General features: G+C 41.7%; 1 protein-coding gene and 1 long non-coding RNA gene across 6 annotated transcripts in view; one reads left to right on the forward strand and one right to left on the reverse strand.

Moving 5' to 3' along the window:
* The window catches only part of DLGAP1 (DLG associated protein 1), an 885,205-nt gene that overhangs the window by 402,267 nt on the left and 465,021 nt on the right, over positions 1-17,917 (forward strand). The window lies entirely within an intron of this gene.
* LOC113602199 (uncharacterized) lies at positions 10,716-17,287 on the reverse strand. The gene is made up of 5 exons (XR_008291725.1): positions 17,159-17,287; positions 16,767-16,927; positions 16,275-16,360; positions 15,680-15,722; positions 10,716-11,823 (listed from the first exon to the last, which is right to left on the reverse strand). It is a non-coding gene; the product is annotated as an uncharacterized LOC113602199 (long non-coding RNA).

Consider the following 17,917-nt stretch of genomic DNA (forward strand, 5'->3'; position numbering starts at 1 on the left):
TAGCAGTTATTTACTACTGTACTTATCCATTTGTTTATTTCTCTTGACTGCAAATGGTACCATGTACAGCGTGTGTTTGTGTGCACAAGTGTTGATAAATTCTAACATCTTACAATAGGTTTGTTTGTATTTCATGATAGCGACTAAATAAACTGGACGAATGTCTACATATATTTTACGCATTCGTGAATACCTCTTCCCGATCTTTTTCGGTATTTCTAAGCCATGCCGTTCATCGGCAAAGGTTTCAATTTGTCACAGATCTCACCCAAGAATTCCAACGTATTTATTCAAAACAAGCCGCGTACAGACGGACCTGTGTATGAGTGGACCCACGCGGTTCAAATTCATGTGGTTCAAGGGAAAACTGAAGATCGTTTCACCAATCGGCAGAACAAACATTGAGCACTAACAAACCATTTCACCTGAGCACCTAGGTTTAGCGTGCAGATGAACTACTTTGTCTTCGGCGTCAAACATTACACCTTATATTTAAGTCCAGGCTGGGTCGGGAGAGCAAGAGAGTCCTCCTACCTGAAGAGAGATCGGTTTCAGCAAGGCCACTTGTGGCTTGATCTGTCACCTCTGGTTACACCGGGGGTGCAGAAACCATTTACAGATGTCTTTTGTATGTATTTGAAGAAAGTGACTAAGATCAACCACCTTTTTTCTAGTAGAAAATTTAAGACTTTTTCTGTGGCTTGTTAGAAATCATTATTTTTGTCCCTGAACTCTGGGGAAAACAGAGTATTCAGTCCTAGAATGTTCCTGTTTTCTTTCCCCCTTCCATTTATCAAATATTTATGAAGCATCATTAATCCATATGAGGGTCCTGGCTTACCTACTTGGGCTATATCAGGGAACAGAAGGCCCAACTCCTGCCCTAAGTTGCTACCTTTGTTCACTCTCTTGATCCTACTACCTAGGGGGGCCGGTGGTGGGGAGGAGGGGGCGGCGCGAGAGAAACTAGGAAAGGATGTTGTTGATTATATGTTACATATTTTCAGATCACATTTTCTGCACACGCAGTCCTTATTTTAATTTTGTGTTCAGAGCACATGGCTCATTCATTTGCTTATAGTCTGGGCTCACTTTTATTTTGACTACCACAATGTGATTTGGTGTGTGACTAACACTGAAAATTCTGCCCCCTTCTTCATCATCTGTAAATATTGCTGGAGGGCTGAGGGGCTGGGAAGGTGAAAGGAGGAAATCCTTATTGTGCATTTAGTACACTCCATGTGCATATTGCATAAGATAGGGCATTTGATCTGCACAATGATACTGGGAGTTGGATACTATTTTCATCTCTATTGTACGTAGGAGAAAATGGAGACAGAATTTGCAAAACTTCCTGAGGCTCACACGAAGAATAAGTGACTGCTGGCCAGGACTGAACCCAGATTCATCTGCCTTGTCCCTACCATGCTGATTGTGTAGATAGAAACATCACACTCAGGCCTCCCTAACCTGCCGTTATACCCAGAGCTGGAGAAGCAATTTCGCCGATTCAGTAAACATTTTTAATGTGTTGATGAATTTGAGCAATAGGACTGTACGGGCATAAGAAATTCAGAAGTATTGCAAAGCTTGGTGCAGGGGCACCTTGCTGACTCAGTCAGTAGAGCATGTGACTCTTGATCTCCAGGTCAGGAGTTCAAGCACCACACTGGGTATCGAGTTTACTTTAAAAAAAAAAGACTGGTGAAACACTTGAGGCTTCCTTCACAGTGACTGCCACCCATCTCTTCACGGGTCATCTTCAAGGGTGACCTCCAGCTGTATGTACACACACATGTACTCAGATTCTTCCACAGAACCTTCTCCAAGAGAACCTACGGAAGAGTTTCCATGTATCCTGCTCCCCCCCCCCCACTCTGTCTCCTGTATCTTTGAAATGGGAGTCCTTGAAATAGCAGTCTTGGGGGCAAAGATTGAAGACCACAAGAAAGCCAGATTGTTGTGGAGAAGTTATTGGAACTAAAGGTTTGTTTCTCTCAAAAGCAAACACACTCTGAAATCCACTGCAAATTGACACTGGTATTATATTTGTAAAAAAAAATTTATGTTCTTTGTATATTTAGGCATCTGTAAAATTAAAGGCTAAATATCCATGTTTTGTGCTGGTCTTAGCCTACCCTGTAATGCTTGGGAAGTTGATAAGCTTAAAGTCAGGGGTAGGGCATATGGTAACTCGGAAAGTACATATCTAAGTAGGACCATAGTAGCAAATCCTAATGACACAATAGTCTGCAATCCCCTCAGTAGCTACTGTCCCAAACTTGAAGGGACCCACAATGAAGTAAAGTCAGTGACCTTGGGGGCCCTAGGAGTCTGGTCAAAGGTTTGGGGAGTACTGTGAAATATTTTAGCATCATGGGCCATCTAGTATAGGTGGGTATGAATCGGTCCTGAGTTGGTAGACTGTTCCATATCTCAACTAGTCTCTTAGTCCTCAGAATAGGTCAGTTCGGTGAAAGGTTGTGTTTTGTTTTGTTTCAGGAGGCTCCCAAAAATAGGCCTAAATGATACAAGTACTTGCATCAGGCTTTTAATAAGAGGCAGTGCTATGGAACAAAAAGCAAAAGTTAATGATTGGGAGGTTGTAATCCCAATTTCTGAGTTCTGAAAGCAGCCAGACAGGATTTCCAGATATCAGGCTTAAAGCGTCTTCAGATGGAGTGAGGACAGACGGTAACATCCTGATAGAATATCTTGGGTTGCAGTTTGAATATCTCTGGCGATCTCTCTGAGTGGCCCACACAGCATTAGGCAGGAGGACCTTCCGAACAAGAGTTGGTGTGGTGATTCCTCTGAAGTTTATATCAAGTTCTCCCACTTCCGTCTGCATGGCTTTAGCAAGAGGGCAGTTTTCGTTCTTAATGATTCCAAGTCAGAAGTAGGGGAAAATTGGAAATGTTGGTTTAGAAAGTTGTAGCCAAATATTAGAGGAAACTAGAAGAATTCAGTATCCAGTCCAATTTACAGGTAGAAAACGAAACCTCAGGGGCGCCTGGGTGGCTCAGTCGGTTGAGTGTCCGACTTCGGCTCAGGTCATGATCTCGTGGTTTGGGAGTTCGAGCCCTGCATTGGGCTCTGTGCTGACAGCTTGGAGCCTGGAGCCTGCTTTGGATTCTGTGTCTGCCTCTCTCTCTGCCCCTCCGTGGCCCGTGCTCTCTGTCTCTTAATAATAAATGTTTAAAAAAAAATAAGAAAACGAAACCTCAGACAGTTAAGAGCACTGGAATCTAATATCCATAAGTGTGCATTAGTTTCTCCTGAAAGGCAATTTTTTTCTCTCTATAATTACCCCCACTTCTGTCAAAGATACCCACAGTAAAACTAACTTGTTTGCAAATTTAGTCTAGTTTCAATAAACTTGACCTATTTACATAAATGCAGCAAAAAATGACCATATAGAATTTATAATCTGCTTTGCCAGAACTTTTCATAAGAAATCTCAGATTGAACTTGTACCAGACTTGCCTGCAATACCTATAGGTTTGGGTTCATTCCTCTCTTTTTGAGGTCCTAAAAATATCCTGAGGTTCCTACACCTGCCAGGAAGTAACCTCCTTCTTTTTAAAAAATTTTAATGCTTATTTTTGAGAGAGACAGAGAGTGAGCAGGGGAGGCAGAGAGAGAGGGAGACACAGAATCCAAAGCAGGCTCCAGGCTCCGAGCTGTCAGTACCGAGCCCCATGCGGGGCTCGCACCCACAGTGAGACCTGAGTCGAAGTCAGAGCTTAACTGATTGAGCCACCCAGACATCCCAGGAAGTAACCTTCTTAATGGGCAAGGCTGCTGGAAACCCTGTAAGCAAGGTGTCAGGCTAGTATTTCAAAGGAGCTATACTAGTTCCATAAATTCAACCTTAGTGTCCTAAAGTTGTATGGTTGTATGTGAGTTTATGAATGTCTCTATCAAATACGACATTCCAGTCAAAGACTTAATAATACAACCAGTCTTTCCAATTCTGTCCTGTTTAAGGGAGAACAGAGTCTTATTGGACTTATGTAAATAAACATATTGCCATAAATTGCCAGAATACTAAGTTTCTGAATTTTGGAGGGATCAGAGAGGAGAAAAAGATAAATGTTTCCATTATGCCTGGAAAGGTATAATATACCAAATTGCTGTGAGAGTTTGCTTATTTTTCTCATATCTGGAAAATAAAAGATTAAAGGACCAGCAAGATTTCAAACAAAAAGGCATGAAAGTTATAGTCTTCCTCCTCCATTTATTCAGTACCACGTGATTGATTCTTGTTCTGCTCGAATTCAGTTTTTCCATTTGTTTTGGAAATTTTTTCCCAGGTCAGTTTTATGATACTGAAGTTATCAGAAACCTGTATTTTTATTTTCATGAATCTCCTTAAAGATGAAACGTTTTGGGGGCACCTGGGTGGCTCAGTCGGTTAAGCAGCCAGCTTCAGCTCAGGTCATGATATCGCAGTTCGTGAGTTCGAGCCCCACATCAGGCTCTGTGCTGATAGCTCAGAACCTGGAGCCTGCTTCAGATTCTGTGTCTCTCTCTCTCTATTCTTCCCCCTGTTGCACTCTGTCTCTCTCTCTCTCTCTCAAAAATAAACATTTAAAAAACTTACCAAAAAAAATGAAACACTTTTGCAGGAATACTTCTATAAAAGCATCTCAGTAAAAGAATAACTGTCTGTAAATGATAAAAGACTTAAAAAATGGCATGGTGAAAGGTCAGAGTCCATTACAGTGCAATTGATAAGGAAATTTGGTTATTTCTGTGACATCCAACATGGTTAATGTTTCTTTTTAAATTCCACCTAGTTAACAGCAATGTTACATGTTTCAGGTGTACAACAGAGTGATTCAATTCTTCCATACATCGCTCAGCGCTTATCATTCATGTACTCCTTAATCCAACTCTCCTATTTTACCCATCTCCCCAACCACCTCCCCTCTGGTAACCATCAATTTGTGCTCTATGATTAAGAGTCTGTTTCTTGGTTTGCCTTTTTTTTTTTTTCTTGGTCCCTCTGCTCATTTGTTTCTTAAATTCCACATGAGTGAAATCATAGGGTATTTGTCTTTCTCTGACTTATTTTGCTTAGCATTATACTCTCTAGCTCCCTATCATTGCAAATGGCAAGATTTTATTCTTTTCTGTGGCTGAATAGCATTCCATTGTACATGTATACACCACCTCTATCCACTCATCAGTCAGTGGGCACTTGGGCTCTTTCCACAGTTTGGCTATTATAGATAATGCTGCTCTAAACTTTGGGGTGCATGTATACCTCTGAATTAGTGTGTTTGTATTCTTGGGGTAAATACCTAGTAGTGTGATTGCTAGGTCATAGGGCAATTCTATTTTTGACTTTTTTGAGGAACCTCCATAATGTTCTCCAGAGTGGCTGCACCAGTTTGCATTCCCACCAACAGAGCAACAGAGATCCTTTTTCTCCGCATCCTCGCCAACAACTGTTGTTTCTTGTGTTGTTGACTTTAGCCACTCTGGCGGGTGTGAGGTGATATCTCATTGTAGTTTTGATTTGCTTTTGCCTGATACTGCGTGATGTTGAGCATCTTTTCATGTGTCTGTTGGCCATCTGGATGTCTTCTTTGGAGAAATGTCTATTCCTGTCTTCTGCCCTTTTAATTGGAGTTTTCATTTGTGGTACACAACATTTTAAGGTAACTAATTATAAGTGGTAACATCCAAGGACATATTAAGTTGCTAGGAGTTTCATACAATCCCTGTAACATTTTAATAACATATATCCACATGAATGAAATCTAACCTGGTTGGCATCATCTGTTTGATGATGCTTCACATGTAATTTATCATACCAAATAAGCTTAATTACTTTAACAAATCTTTTGAGATCCTCCAGGAACGTTCTAGACTGTTCCAAAGTCCCCTAAATGCAAAGACTGAATTTAGAATTTGGGAAAGTTTGTCAAAATGTCAAAAAGATTTTGAAACAAGAATCATAGGTCACCATGAAACAATACTTAGTTATCTGTTTAACCAAAGTGACAAAGATTTCACAGACAAATAAGGTTACATAATTCTAAGCAAAACTTAGGTTTTTTACTGTGAAGAAGATTGGGATTAATCAAAGACCTGATTAAACACAGAATCCTTGTTTTCTAGGCAGGTAAGTTTAAAAGATAAAAAAACTTTTACAATCTTTTATCAAGAACAGACCAATAATAGTTCAAGAATACTTTGTCCTTTTAACAGAGAGAAAAATCTAATTTTAAATTTGCACCAAATTCTAATTTTGCACAAATATACTTTCTTTTTTTTCTTTTTTTAAATTTACATCCAAATTAGTTAGCATATAGTGCAACAATGATTTCAGGAGTAGATTCCTTAGTGCCCCTTACCCATTTAGCTCAACCCCCTCCCACAACCCTTCCAGTAACCCTCCGTTTGTTCTCCATATTTATGAATCTCTTCTGTTTTGTCCCCCTTCCTGTTTTTATATTATTTTTATTTCCCTTCCCTTATGTGTTTTTTCTCTTAAAGTCCTCATATGAGTGAAGTCATATGATATTTGTCTTTCTCTAATTTCACTTAGCGTAATACCCTCCAGTTCCATCCATGTAGTTGCAACTGGCAAGATTTCATTCTTTTTGATTGCAGAGTAATACTCCAGTGTGTGTGTGTGTGTGTGTGTGTGTGTGTGTGTGTGTGTATACATACATACCACATCTTCTTTAGCCACTCATCCCTAGATGGACATTTGGGCTCTTTCCATACTTTGGCTATTGTTGATAGTGCTGCTATAAACATGGGGGTGCATGTGTCCCTTCGAAACAGCACACCTGTATCCCTTGAATAAATACCTAGTAGTGCAATTGCTGGGTCATAGGGTAGTTCTATTTTTAGTTTTTTTGAGGAACCTCCATACTGTTTTCCAGACTGGCTGCATCAGCTTGCATTCCCATGAAATAATTTTTTTAATGTTTGTTTATTTTCAGAGTGAGAGATAAAGCACGAGCTGGGGAGGGGCAGAGAGAGGGGGAGATAAAGAAACCCAAGCTGGTTCTTTGCTGCCAGCACAGAGTCTGACACTGGACCTGAACTCAAAAACCATGAGATTGGGGCACCTGGGTGGCTCAGTTGGTTGGGCGTCCGACTTAGGCTCGGATCATGATCTCACGGTTCGTGGGTTCTAGCCCTGCATCAGGCTCTGTGCTGACAGCTCAGAGCCTGGAGCCAGTTTCGGATTCTGTGTCTCCCTCTCTCTCTGCCCCTCCCCTGCTCACGCTCTGTCTCTGTCTCTGTCTCAAAAATAAATAAACATTAAAAAAAATTAAAAAACAAAAAAGAAAACAACCATGAGATCATGACCTGAGCCCAAAACAAGGGTCAGATGCTCAACTGACTGAGCTACCCAAGCATCCCCACTATTTTTTTTAATTTATTTTTTATTTTTTTCTTTTTTTAAATTTACATCCAAATTAGTTAGCATATAGTGCAACAATGATTTCAGGAGTAGATTCCTTAGTGCCCTTACCCATTTAGCCCATCCCCCCTCCCACAACCCCTCCAGTAACCCTCAATTTGTTCTCCATATATATGAGTCTCTTCTGTATTGTCCCACACAAATATACTTTTTTTTAAGGTTTATTCATTTTTCAGAGACAGAGCGTGAGCAGGGGAGGAGCACAGAGAGAGGGAGACACAGAATCTGAACTGGGCTCCAGGTTCTGAGCTGTCAGCACAGAGCCCGAGGCGGGGCCCGAACTCACTGACGGCGAGATCGAGAGCTGAAGTCGGACACTTAACCGACTGAGCCACCCAGGTACCCCACAAATATACTTTCAATGTTAAAACTCATTTACTTAAATTTCCTGACCACACATAAAATTCCTTCCCAAAGATTCCTTTTTCATAAGCCAACAACTTTCTTGTTTACATTGAAATTTTACCGTTTTACCTCTTTCCCAGACTCACTTTAGAACACTGTTACTTTTCCCTCAACAAAAATGCATTTCCATTCCTCATACCTTCTTTTACCAAAAGCACACACCTTACTTTTCTTGTATACAGAGTAGTTTCCCTTATTATTTTTAGTAGTGTTAGCCACACATATTAATTAGAATTCTGAAGTCTTAGGAAGCTTAACTAAGAAAATCAGAATTGTGAACTTTTACATTAGTGGTCTGTGAATTGGCAAACTAACAAATACTTTGTACTATAAAAAAAAGCACAGGGGCATCTGGGTGGCTCAGTCGGTTAAGCATCTGACTTTGGCTCAGGTCATGATCTCACAGTTTGTGAGTTCGGGCTCTGTGCTGACAACTCAAAGCCTGGAGCCTGCTTCGGAGACTCAGAGAGTCTCCCTCTCTCTCTCTGCCCCTCCCCCTCTTGTACTCTGTCTCTCTCAAAAATAAATGTAAAAAAACAATTTTTTTTAAAGCATATATTTCGAGAAATCATCATCTTTCAATAAAGCACAAAATATGTTTACTAACGGACCCAAATTTTATCTTTAGTTACTCGGTAATAGGTTTATCTACTCTTGGCTTCCCTATGTGCAGGAATTAATGTTTCACTATTCTGTCTTGTTTAGAAATGATCTAGATATTCAGCGAATTTAATTTACTTAACTTAGCAAAACAGTAAGGTTTCAGATTGCCAAAAAGATTTGGAAAAACTAAAAGTTTGGGGGTCAACTTTTAATCTTATTTACATCTATTCAATTTACTTCTTCTTAACAATTATGTGTAAATTACCCACAAAAACTTTGAGACATTACGGTCAACCATTGTTCACAATTTTTGCTGACCCATTTTGCAACAGAGAGTACATGTAGTCAACTAGTAAACCCAGGTAGTTATTTATCTGCATTATATTTAACGCTGATAATTTTGAAGATATGTCTGTTTTAATCAAACCAGCCAACTTAAATTAGCTTTACTACCGAATGTATTCCCAGATCACATGAATCTGAAATTCACTGGCTTGTTTTTATTGGAGAATTTTTGTGAATATTCAATTTATATAAGCCCTTAATTTTCTTTAAGACAATTAAGTCGAGCTCTTTTACAAGTTAAGTTTGGCAGTATTGTTCAGAGGTAGAAAAATATCACGTATCTACAACACACGAACCTACAGGAAGACACATACAGAGAGTGTACAGTTAAGGTTTTTGAATTTTTCGCCATGAGATGGGTACAAATGTGCAAAACTCAGTAGTCTATAAAAAGAACGGTTGGAATCAAACTGCTTTTCTGGCAAATAGAATCAGTTAAGCTTACCTGCTCAGGTGGCTAACATCTTTTATACTATTTGTGGAGAAGACTTTTACAATTTGTATTTGTTCCTGGAAGTAATCTGAAGGCGGCTGTGATCAAGAGTCTGGGCTAGAGAGTCTTTATTTGCAGCTTGTGTTTTAATTTTTTTTTTTCAACGTTTATTTATTTTTGGGACAGAGAGAGACAGAGCATGAACGGGGGAGGGGCAGAGAGAGAGGGAGATACAGAATCGGAAGCAGGCTCCAGGCTCTGAGCCATCAGCCCAGAGCCCGACGCGGGGCTCGAACTCAGGGACCGCGAGATCGTGACCTGTCTGAAGTCGGACGCTTAACCAACTGCGCCACGCAGGCGCCCCTGCAGCTTGTGTTTTAAAAAGGCCTCTCTTTCTTTCCTACCCTTTCTTCCTCCCTCCCTCTCAGACCAGTGTGGACATTGTTTCAGAGACCTTCTGGTGTATTTCCATTTCAAAGGTGTCATAAGGTTTACATGTCAAGGGGCAGAAAAAGAGTGCAGGTTTTCTCTTAGGCCTTGTGGATAGTTTGGACGACCCCAATTAAAACGCAGTAATGCGGCCTGGAACTAGACTAGGGAGTGCCCTGCAAAGAATACTTCTCTGGACTCGGGGTCAGAGGGGGCTTCTTCTGGCTTGGAAATGAAGATGTGGTCGTTGGGGTCACTAGGTTCATTGAAATGATAAACCCATTGGATTATGCCAGTTTGGCCCAGCAGGAGCTGGGCCTCATCTTAATGTTTTCCATTCACTGTGAGCCTTAGCCATGGTCACTGTGATGGAAGGAAATGAGCATAGAGCCTGGATGAATCTTTAATAAAGTTATAGATTTCCGAGTCTTGGGAGGTAGCTATCCGTTGACCCATTTTTACGGCTGTGAATAAGAATCCGGAGCCCTATCATAGGAAGAAGAGAACTTACCAGAGTCAATTAGTTCCCCTCTCTCCTTCCCGTGGTATAAAGTCTTTAAGAAAGGGTTGAATTTCAGGGCCTAGTTTAATTTCAGTCTATTTCTTGATTTTTTGTTGCTGTTGTTGCTCCTTTAATCTTGGACGTTGTTACTGGAAAAATGTGGATGACATCAGTGAGGCCTCTTCACAGGCAGCTGCTTTTCATCCCAGGATCACATGAGACAACCCCCCACCCCCACCCCCCTGGGATTGGGCTCTGCTTCTGCCTCTGCTAGTGTGAGAAAGCCCCTAGGCCTCCAGAGCTCAACCCTCAGAGTCTTAGCATGTCCATGGGCCCGGCCTGGAATGACACCCGGAAACATCCCTGGGCCTTTTGCATGTCCTGAAGGGCTGCTCTACCTCCTCAGGATTCTTAGTAGGTGCTGGCAACAGATGTCCAGGACATTTATGTTTTTCCATTATTGTTTATATATTTATATTTTTCCATTAATTTTTTTAAACTCATAATGCCAGTAATTGAACTCATAACTGGATCAAGGGGTGAAGTGGTGATACAAAAACCAAGGCCTCTGTTGTGTTTTCCCTCTGGTTTCCCTCACTGGTTTTTTATTGCAGTAATACCCTTGCAATCTAATCTACCCTCCTTAGCCTTAAGGTGTGGGAGACCTTTTCCTATGTTAGTTAGGGACTTAAAAGAATTTTTTTTTTTTTTTTTTTGGAGAGTGAGCGAGAAGGGCAGAAGGAGAGAGAGAAGTTCAAGCAAGCTTCAGGCTCAGTGCAGAACCCAACAAGGGGCTCCTTCCCAGGACCCTGGGATCATGACCTGAGCCAAAACCAAGAGTCAGACACTCAACCCACTGAGCCACCAGGCGCTTCAAGGACTTTGTAATTAATGTCTCATTAGGCCTATGACCTTGATCACATCACTCTGCAGAGACTGTTTGTAACTGTATCATGACTCTTTGGGTTGGATACCGCAGGGAGCATATCGCGAAGGCAATACGTAAGAGCACATAGCAGTGCCACAGACCCCCGGCAAGCATGCTCAGTTTCCCAGATGGTTAGTTCCCTGAGTTGGATGGCTAGTGAGCAAACAACAGGTAAAGGGCATTCCCCTCAGTTGATTGCAAGAGCAACCGTGCAATCCTGCTGACATAAGTTGTTTTAGCGCATTCGCAGCCTATCAATGACCAGTGTTGTCGGTGGATCGGCCCTTGTGGTTCTTACTATGATTGCAAGATGCTCTGTAGCAACCACCATCAGGAAACTTTGAAAAGATAGAGATTTCTGACTTGCAAGACTTGGAGATTACCCTGTGCACCGGGGGCCCCACAATGAGGTCACAGATAGAGGGAGAGCATGCACAGGCCAGAGGTTCTGCTTTTACTGGGGTGGAGAGTAGGGGCCTAGAGTTCAGGGGCTCACTCACTATTGGTGAATTTCAAAAAAGGTGAGAAAAGAAAAGGCACGTGGCCCAAATGGTCAGTTATTGAAATCGAGTTCTCTGAAACCAAGGAGGCTCAGTGGGGTGAGGTAGCCTGGCTCTGTCTTGTCCTGGGGCTGACCATGTGTTTCTTGGAGGTCGCCATCTTTGAAGGAGAGCCTTCTTTGAGATGGATGCCTTGGCAATTAAAGCTGAAGTCGAGCACTTGCGCTGCAAAGAAGAAAAAAACCTGTCAGGGTTTCACACTAGACTCTGTCTATAGGAAGAAGTCCATTTAGTCCTACTGGAAGGAGGGAATAGGAGACAAAAAGAAGACCCCAACTGTATACCAGTGACTTAGATGGATATACTAATCTGTTAATGGCTTGTGTTTGTTAGTCTTTGGTCTTAAAGCAGTGAATTTAATGGTCTGAAGCCAAAAGAGGAGAGCTATTTTTCTTATTATTTTTAAAGATCCTGCCTTGTGCCACCAATGATTTGAAGTGGCCTGTAAGGACGGATCGGTGGAGAGAGACTGATAGATCTATCAATAAATCTATCAACAAAAATTAGTACTATTGGAGGCTGAATTTGGGCTCTGGATGATTACTGCCATCAAGTTGATATTCCTCAAAGCTGAAGTGAAAAGCAACCGTATATTATATCATTCGTATATTGCCGTGAAAGCATAGCATTCTCCAGTGAAGCAAAGCTTTTCCTAACACCTCGGTTTGACAGGGACTTAACTGACCTGTGGTGGCCAGTATTCCTTATGAAATTCTGACAACAAAAATTGACAGGTAAGCAGGTCGCACAGGAACCTTTTTTTTTTTTTTTTTTTTTTTTTTTTTTTTGCCTTCATACGACATGAGGGCATAATGCCTAAATCCAACTCAAAGGAAGCAGTTTGCTGGAGAAATGGGAAAGCGTGTGGAAAACATACACAGCTTGTTGATAGTGTACCTTAACTGACAGAAAAAGGTTGCCACAAATATAGCCGATTAGCAGGCCCGGCACTTTCCTCCCGTGTACATAGCGTGTACAACCAGGTCATCGCACTCTTTTCTGCAAAGGCCAAAATGGGCTGATTTTCCAAACAAGTGCCCTTGGCCATCACTACCAATTTATTAGAATTGGCAAAATTGAAGCCTGAAGCCTGTTTGTTATCATAGGCTGGATTCTCTAGGGTCAATATGTGCTTCAGAGAGGAAGCAGGTCTCTGAACTTGTAGACACCATTTTCTGTGTGTGGGCTCTAAGTATATTTATCTGGAGAAAGACTTCAGAGCTTTCAATCCACGGAAAGGTCACAGTAAGGAATGCATTGACCACAGATCCTTTAAACACTTGTCCTTCAATATTTCTGTCAAGAGCCTTCAATAAAAGGTGAGAAGGAGACCGTTAAAAGACCTGCTCTCTGGCAAGGCCCTGGGGCCAGTGTTCAGTGCTGCTGATTAAAAGCAGGGCCAGAAGCACTAATGATCAAAACCACAGTCGGCCAGAGCCATCTTGTGAGAACTTAACGACTCGCCCCGCTGACATTGCCACCGACCTGTGAACGGAAAAGGTGAGGCAGAACCTATCAAAAATGGTTCTTGAATGTCAGCTTTGTGCCACAAAACGAGGACACAGTGTTGAACAGATTCCTGTCCAGATTGTGCTTATTCTAATGATTGTACAATAATTCCTATTTTTATCCTTTGCTGTAAAGGACTGGAAGGCTGAAATCGTCCTTAAAAAACGAGTGGAGTGTTTTCTAGAACGCAAAAAAGAAAACAGGTCTCAAAGTCTCACCAAGTGGAGACAAGGACACAGGAGTTATTTTCAGAGTCTTTTACAGATCTAAAATCATCACATTAGTTTAGGGATATGGAAATGTTTATAATTGGATCTAAGTTCATTTTGCTAGCTTAGGACTATAGAAATATACTGTCTACAATTTGGGCCATAAAATAGATTACTCAGACCATAATTACAAGTAGATTCATTGAATTTATTTAAATATTTAGTGTCCACCATAAAATGAGCCACATATTGACAACTTCTAAGGATTTTCTTCTTTCTTAATTGTGTGATTGGTTACAAGTATTCTAGAGAATTGTGCAATGGCTCCCATATGGGGGCTTCTGTTTCCCCTTGAAGTATTAGAAAGTTGCACAGAGCATGGAAAGGAAAAATGTCAGAGTGGAGCACATTAAAAATGATCATTGTGGTTTGACCTCCCCTTACACAAAAGTGGAAGAAACCTCCATGGACCACCTAAATTAATCAATTCAATTCAATGCTTATTTTTAACCTTAAACATATATCCAAAACGCACTGCACACTTGAAAAGTAGTATACCATACAATCCGGGGAGGGGGGTCAGACTGCCTGGATTCGGATCCAGTTATCAAGCTGTGTGATCTTGGACCAGTAACCTAACACTCTGTGCCTCAGTTTTGTCATCTGTACACTGGGGCAAATAATAGAACCTATCTTAGAAAAGCGTTTTCAATAAATGCTTACAGTACCTGATACACAGTAAGGAAGTGTTAGCAATAATTATTTAAGGAAAATCAATAGCACCAGACACTGAAGCCTAAAGTGAACAATAAGAACAAATGATCCCCCCTCCCCAACGAGTACCTGGGTGGCTCAGTCAGTTAAGTATCTGACTCTTGATCTTGGCTCATGATCTTACAGATTGTGGTATCCAGTCCAGGTCAGGCTCTGTGCTGACAGTATGGAGACTGCTTGAGATTCTCTCCCCACCGCCCCCCTCTCTCAAAATAAATAACTAAACTTAAAACAAACAACTGCTAAGCCTCCAAACTCTTGATCTCAACTCAGGTCTTGATATCAGGGTCATGAGTTCCAGCCCTATGTTCACTTCCACACTGGGCATGAAGCCCTCTTAAAAAAAAAAAAAAAAAAAAGGCAGTATTACTAACTTAGTAGTTTCATAAAACAAATTTGTGAAATAGGAAAAATCTGTTACCAAGGTAGTCCAGGAAAATTTATAGTGTGGAAGGTAAAAGGACAAAGCTGAAAAGGGGGCTCTAGGGCAGACTGCTTGCAGCAACATCTTATGCCCCCACCCACCCCTCCTTGCAGTTTGGTGGGGCCAAAGGGCTGAGTTCCAGCCAGTGGGAGTTGAAAAATGGTGTGGGTCCCTCCAAGCCCAGCCTGGGGCCACCTCCCTGGAACAGGCTCTGCACTGTGAGCCCATGGCCAGTGTTTCACAGTGTTTGCCTGTGTCCCTGTGTCTCAGCATCAAGGCTGAGAAGGTAGCCAGAGGTAAGAAGAACCACCAGTACTGTGCTAAGGAATTTGAACTTGCCTTGGGGCCATGGGAGCTACCGAAGTGTTTGTTTTATAGAATCAGATAAGTCGCTCCTTTGGCTGGGTGGAGGGTAGGTGTAAGCCAGCAGGAAAGGTGGCGAAGGCTGGAAACAGTGAGGAGACTTGCATAACCACCCAGGTGAAAAGGGACAGAGGGACAAATGTGGGGATGGAAGCAGGAGACTGACTCCGAAGGAAATTGGGAGTCAACAATTCTGTTGGGCATGGGAAGTGGAGAAGCCACGGTGAGAAATAAAGGTGGATAGAGATGGGGGTTGGGAGTGTTGTACCTCACAGCCTCCATGTTCTCTGAGAAAGGAGACAATCATCATGAGCCCCTTCTCCTCCTGTCACATCTTACAGTCTGTCCATCTCAAACAGTGTGCTGTCCTTGCTGGTGCTGTGTTCTGTCTGGAAGACAGTCTAGAAAGTCTCTAAACTGTTTGCCCCTACACCAAGCAATGCCTCTTCGCTGAAGGCTGCTCCCCCTCCTCCAGACATGCCTGGGCACTCCTCCTTTGCACCCTGTCTCCCCCAATCCCTCTAATCTCTTGAGCACTTAGGAAAACGAGCTCAACGTGCTCCCTTGACATCTCCACAACTAGATGGGAAGGACATGGATGGTAAAGAAACACAAAGATGAAAAATAAATCTTATTACCAGCTGAAGGCCAGATATAACGGGCTCTCAGTAGATGTTTGAGAAATAAGGGGACAGGAACAAAAAAAAAAAAAGGAGAGCTCTGGAAAGAGCACAATCCTTACCTGCATTCTCCTAAGAAGAATCTAGCAGGTTGAAGAACAACACCTGGACAGACAGACAGCATGGGAAAACATTATAATTAAGGCTGAAGCAAAACAATACGTACAATCCATACAGCTGTAGGATTCTTGTCCCTTTAGGACAAAATTATCAATTGATAAGAAAACTCTGCTGAAGAGAAGGAGCACATAACCGCATCTGGGGCAATGAGAAGGAAAAAAAATACCCCCACTTTTCAAACACCCAGGAGTTCCCAGTATTGTATATAGATAGTATACTCAAGTGAATATAACCCTCTCATTCACACAGTGAAATGATGAGTATTTTCTACTCTTAATACATTGGCAGTTTTCCACAGGTGGTGGAGTCTAGATTTCTAGTTGTTTACCTAAGGCATTCTCCCCGTTCTTATCAGAATTCCAGTTTTATTGCAAGTAGCCAGCTGAAAGCCTACATTTACCAGCCTGCAAGGCAGCATGAGATGTGACCATTTAAGTAAGTTCTGGTTAATATTAGTGAAAGGGTAGCATGGGACATTACCTATCTTTTCAGAAAGTTGACTCAGTTGGAGATTTGCCCCTTTAACTTCCTACTTACCTTCGTCTGGCCTTGTGTCTAAGGGCTGGCACTCCAGCAGCTGTCTTGGAAACATGAGGTGGCTGGCCTTAAACTTGGAGATAACTCTGGAAAGAACATGAAGATAGCAAGCACTGGTGTCCCTGACTACCAAAGAGCCAAAATGCCATCACTGAAATACTTCTCTTGAAAAAAGTTCCATGTTTCTGTTCACAGTAGAAAAGCCAAATAACGATGGCCAAACAACCAAGCCTCATACTGTCTACTAGCACTTAACTTCTGGTAGTGAACACAAGTGCCCTAATGATTCTTAATCACATTTTACTGTGATTGTCACGTCATTTATTGCAGCGTAGGCTCAGGCGGTTACAAACTTTTCCCTCGGTGGAAAAACTGGAGAAATGGTATAACCCTGCCTTATGTTCTGCAATGTCTAGAAGGTAAACAGCACCATCGTACTCCTTGAATATCACAGACAAGCACAAATTCTGGGATGTGGTACAAACTATTTACCTTTTGTACATCTTTAATCTTTAGAGAGTCAGTCAGATAAGGCAGTCCAAAAATCCTTTTCTCTCTTGTAGTCTCCTGAGGGGACCCATGTGCCCCATGGTTCCTGTTCTCAGGAGGGTGATGAGGGTGAACATTGGCATATCGTTTCCCCAGCTGTGTTGCTATATAATTAACATATAACATTGTGTAAGCTTTAGGTATATAGCATGATGATTTGATACATGTATGTTCTGCAAAATGGTATCCCAAGAAAATGAGCACATCTGCCCCTCACATAATTAACTCGTGTGTATGTGTATAGGGAGAATATTTAAGATATAATATTTTGATAACTTCCAAGCATATAGTACAGTATTGTTGACTTGTCACCATGCTGTACATAGCAGGCATACCTTAGAGATCGTGCAGGTTCAGTTCCAGACTACTACGATGAAGTAAGTATCTCAACAAGGCGAGCACTAGACTGTAATCGAGGTACGATAGCATCATGTCTGAAAACCACAAAGTACATACTTGCTAAAGAAAGAAAGAGGGAGGGAGGGAGGGAGGGAGGGAAGGAAGGAAGGAAGGAAGGAAGGAAGGAAGGAAGGAAGGAAAGAAAGAAAGAAAGAAAGAAAGAAAGAAAGAAAGAAAGAAAGAAAGAAAGAGAAAGAAAGAAGAAAAGAAAAGCTAACCATCAGGGAACCTGGCTGACTCAGAAAAGTGTACAACTCTTGATCCCTGAGTCATGAGTGTGAGCCCCATAATGTAGAGATGACGGAAATAAATACTTAAAAAAAACAAACAAACTTAAAAAGGATGCTAACCATCACCTGAGCTTTCAGATCATAATCTTCTTGCTGATGGAGGTTCTTGCCTCCATGTTTTGGCTGCTGACTGATCAGGGTGGTGGTTGCTGAAGGGTGGAGTCGCTGTGGCGATTCCTAAAATAGGACAAAGATCGACTCTGATAACATTTTAGCTGCAGAACTTTTTTAAAAATTGGAGTTAATCCTCTCTAACCCTGTCACTGCCTTCTCAATTAACTTAAAGGAATATTCGAAACCCTTTGTTGTCATCCAGGAGTAGAGGCCAGCTCACGGAACCACTTTCGTTGCTCATTCATCGGAAGCAACTCCTCACGAGATGGCAGAAATTCAATCCCATCTTCA

This window comes from Acinonyx jubatus, chromosome D3, assembly GCF_027475565.1.
Source record: "Acinonyx jubatus isolate Ajub_Pintada_27869175 chromosome D3, VMU_Ajub_asm_v1.0, whole genome shotgun sequence".
Lineage (NCBI taxonomy): Eukaryota > Metazoa > Chordata > Mammalia > Carnivora > Felidae > Acinonyx > Acinonyx jubatus.